This window comes from Pogoniulus pusillus, chromosome 28 (assembly GCF_015220805.1).
Source record: "Pogoniulus pusillus isolate bPogPus1 chromosome 28, bPogPus1.pri, whole genome shotgun sequence".
NCBI lineage: Eukaryota > Metazoa > Chordata > Aves > Piciformes > Lybiidae > Pogoniulus > Pogoniulus pusillus.
The window spans coordinates 9,364-13,934 of NC_087291.1; the positions used below are offsets into that span (position 1 = coordinate 9,364).

At 52.5% G+C, this 4,571-nt stretch overlaps 1 long non-coding RNA gene across 1 annotated transcript; it reads right to left on the bottom strand.

The window, feature by feature from the left end:
* Positions 1-526: 526 nt before the first annotated feature.
* LOC135187921 (uncharacterized) lies at positions 527-4,207 on the bottom strand. Its single transcript, XR_010307495.1, has 3 exons — positions 3,949-4,207; positions 1,705-1,884; positions 527-1,068 (listed from the first exon to the last, which is right to left on the bottom strand). It is a non-coding gene; the product is annotated as an uncharacterized LOC135187921 (long non-coding RNA).
* Positions 4,208-4,571: the final 364 nt, after the last annotated feature.

Here is a 4,571-nt window from a genome sequence, read left to right on the forward strand (position 1 = left end):
GCGGGCTTAGGCCTCACTGGCGCCTCCTCCTCCGCACCCGCGGGAAATGGGCACCTCCCCAGGGGCACCACCCGGCCAGCTTCCCACCCGCAGGCAGCCCCAGCGCTGCAGAGCCCTCCCACTTTGCCTTGTCTCACCCAAGCGGCGCACGGCACACTCCCGGTCAGGACTGGAGACGGGCTGTGAGGCGGGAACCCCGCACAAATCCAGCTGGGCACGCAAAGCAGCTGCCGCAGAGGCTGCACGATCCTGCTTATGGTGCGCTGTACTCGCTGCTGGCATCAAAAAGCGCCTGGGATGCCAGGGCACTGAGCGGGCCCCGACTGGCAGGGCAACCCTGGTCCCAGGGGCCTACAGAGGCTCCTTCTCTCCAGTTTAGGGCCATCTACACCTGCACCCCGCTAAGGACACGGGCACCCCACACGGGCTGCCAGCTGAGCGCAAAGGCACTTGGACTAGGGATGGTGCCTCTGGGGAGGTCCCTGTTTCCCTTAGGCATGGAGGTGGAGGTGCTACTGAAGCCTAACTCTGTCCTTCTTCCTCAGCAGCAGCTGACACTGATGGTGGAAGAGGCGTGGCATGGAATCACGAAGCAAGACACATCGCAAAGAGGATCGGCATCGGGCTGGAGAATGGGAGGTGAGCAAGGTACTCTGGCCAAAGGGACTTGCCTCTGACTATAACTCTGGTGACACAAGAGTATCTTGTTTCACAGACACTATCTTAGGTCTCTCTTTTAATATGTTACCCACATACCCTCACCTACCTCAGGATTTCCCTCCAAAATGGTCATGGTCTCCCCTATGGGTTACCCTAAGTTTTTTCATGCATCATGTCAGCTCTGTTCCACCCAATCACCTCAGCTTTTCCCTCCTACAGTCTTCATTTTTATCCCCTAGAGACTAACTCACTTTTTTCCCCTATAAAATGTCACTTGTGTCCTCTTGTTTACCTCAGATTTTTCCTCCAGAGTTTTTGCTTCCTTCCCAATAGACCTGTTCAGCTTTTTCCTTCAAAATATCCTCTGCTCTGAAGTCACCTCAGTTTCCCCTCCATAATCTTCATTCTCTGTAAAAGAGAAAAGAACACCCACAACATTCTACAAAATAAATTTAATAAATATGGGTAAATACTTTCTATTTTAACAAAAAATAAAATTTCCCACAATCTAAATTATAATTGCAAGGAGGTTTCTAAAGCCATAAATGCTATTTACAGCAACCATTTAAAACCTCGATCCACCCCTGCCCTTTACAGGCCTGCTGCAAATCAGCAGCAACAGCTCTCCAGCTGGAAAGCAGAAAGGAACGTACATTAAATACAGATGTGGTCATTTGGCAGTTTCCTGCCCTCCTCCCCACAAATGCACCACACTAATTCAGGCAGCTGGAAGTTAAGGAATTAAGCTGTATTTATAGTGTGGCACAAATACACAAGCATATATACACAATATATACAGTTATTTACAAATAAATACAATTATCAACAAGTAATAAAAGTAATACAAGAAATACAAAAGCCCTCCTGAACAGCAGAACCATCCAAGAGGGCTTTTAATCCAACTCCTCTCCTTCTTTCTACAAAAGAGGCTAACAGAGACACAGAGCAGGAGGTAACAAGCCTACAGAAGAAATTCCTTTCCTCCAAATAAGTTCAAGGTGGTCAGAGATCAGTTCCCAAGGATGGCACTTCACAGCAACTCACCAAAGAGAGGTTTCTGTCCCCATTTTCCAAAGGGAGTCCCATTCTGAACCACTTGCAAGGAGGAGCTGGGTTTCCAGCAGCTCTGCATTCTGCTATCAAAGCATCCCCCAACAGTCAGGGTTTGTGGCTGAGGCTCCACACATCTCTCAAACTTGATTTTGGCTAAAGCAATTAAGCTCCCTAAAAAAAGTGGGGGGGGGGGGGGCAGGAATCAACAAGAAAAAAAACAGCAAGACAATTTTAAATACACCCTAAACGCATTTCACAGGAAGCCTCATCCTTTAACCCATTTCATGCTGGAACTCCCATCCCCTGTGCTTCCCGATTTGCCAAGAGTCACGGAACACAAAGCAAGGCACCAGCCTGCAGATGCTTGCTGCCTTGTGGCCACCAAATATAGACCCCTCAGGAGCCCCCAGAGGACCCCAGACCAATTTAGATGTCCACAATAACTCTTCTCACATCCCCAAAGCCTCATTTCGTACCTCTTTAGATGACCCTGGAATCCCCAAACATGATCCTAGACCCTTTTACAAGCCTCTACGAGACCCCTGCAGACATCTACACAACTCCACACACCCATACACGCCTAAACAGATGCCTACACTCAAAGACCTCACACAACACCTACAAATGTCTACATACGCTCAAAGACCTCTCACAACACCTACAAATGCCTACAGATATCTAGAGATCCCTGCAAACCCCTAAAATCTAACTACTGACCCCTCCAGACCCACAGAGACATCTACAGACTCATGCAGACCTCTACAAGCCTCTATAGAACCCTAGAGACCTCTAACAGGCCCCTACAGACACACACAGACTTTTACATGCCCCTGCATACGCCTGAAGACCTCTATAGAAGCTGGCAAACACTTACACACCTCTGACAGACTCCTTCTGGCCTGAAAGCTCATACAGTCTGCTCATATTCAGCTTCTCCCAAGCACCCCTAAGGCCTTCTCAGGGCTGCTTTTTATCACCTCCACCCCCAGCCTGCAGTGACAGACACACTTGCTCCCACCCAGCTGCAGCACTCTCCATTTGTTCTTGTTGAACCTCACAAGCTTCACCTGGGCCCAGCTCTCCTGCCTGCTCAGGTGTTTCCTGGATGCCATCCTACCCCTCTGCTTTCTCTCTAGCACCACTCAGTTTGGGGCCATCTGCAAACACACTGCCAGTGCACCTCTATCTCATTTGGGACAGTCACACTTCAGAGACATTAGACAAAAGTGCCCTGGAGCCAAAGAACTCCTTCACTGAATGCAGACACCTACAGACCCCTCCGCACCTTTAACAGACCACTGCAGCACTCTACAGAGCCCTCCAGACCCACTAAAATGCACCTCCAGACCCAGGCAGACCTCTACGGACAACTAAGACCCCTGCAAATCCCTACAGGCATCTACAGACCCCAGCAGCTGCCTGCATACACATACAGACCCCTACAGAGCTCCCCAGACCCCTTCAGACCCCTCCAGATATTTAACAGACCCCTGCACACATCTATAGACCCCTCCAGAGCCTTAAATGATGCCTGCACACACCTGTGGACCCCTAACAGAAACCTCCAGACACCTACTGAATGCTACAGACACTTGCAAGCCCCTACAGAAACCTACAGACCACTCCAGTCTCCTAGAGAGCTCTAGGGACCCCACCCGACCTGTCAATAGGCCCCTGCAGACTCCTACATATCTTTAGGAGGCCCCTGCAGACCTCTAAAGACCTCTACAGACACCTCGAGACCTTTGCAAGGCACTTCAAGACTTTTACAGCCTTTTGAGACACCTGCAGCACCACAGACACCTCTAAAAACCCCTAACGACCTCCAGACACCCAGAGAACTCCAGAGACTTCCAGGGAGCCCTCCAGACCCCTAAGCGTACCTACAGATGCCTCCAGACCCCCGCACACCTCTGCAGACTCAGAAAAGCCTCCAGACCTTTTAGAAGACCCCTGCAGACATCTGCAGACCTGGACAGACTTCTACAGCTGCTTGCACACGCCTGCAGACACCGACAGGCTCCTCCTGGCCTGCAAGCTCACACCGCTCACACCACTCACACCACGTGCGGGGGGGGGGGGGGGGGGGGGGGGGGGAGCGAGCGGCAGCGGGGGGGGTCGCGGAGCGCCCACCCCGGGCGGCCTCGCTGTCCCGCTACCGCCCGCCGTCTTCAAAGGCCCCCCGGCCTTTGAAACCCTCCACCTTGCACCCGGTGCTCACCCGTGCACACTCACCTGGGACGCCGGGCAGAGGATCCCTTGATCCACAATGGGCCCAGCTTAGGGCTGGGCTCCTCCTGCACTGCTTATAAAGGGCACTGAGCAGGGAGGGCAAAGTGGCCACAGCTGGGGGGGGAGGAGACTTCAATTCACTTCAGGTGCTGCGGGGGTAGAAGGAGGAGTGAAAAACAAACAAATGCCACCAAATCTGACCAGAGAGAGATTTGGCTAAAAGCCAGGTGGGAAATCAAACAAATCAAACCCCAAAGTCTCATGGAGAGAGCATCCAACCAGACTGGCACATGGCAGATGTTTTCCAGCTAGGGTGGGACATGGGAGATCTCCTTAGAATCATGGAATCAAGCAGGCTGGAAGAGAGCTCCAAGCTCACCCAGTCCAACCTAGCACCCAGCCCTGGCCACTCAACCAGACCATGGCACTAAGAGCCCCAGCCAGGCTTGGCTTCAAAACCTCCAGCCACGGCCACTCCACCACCTCCCTGGGCAGCAAAGGGGAGCAACGAAAGAGGCAAAAGAGGGGAGCAAGGGGGGGGCAATAGAGGGGAGCAAAGGGGGGGGCAATAGAGGGGAGCAAAGGGAGCAGGGGGGCAAAAGAGGGGTGCAAAGGGAGCGGGGGGG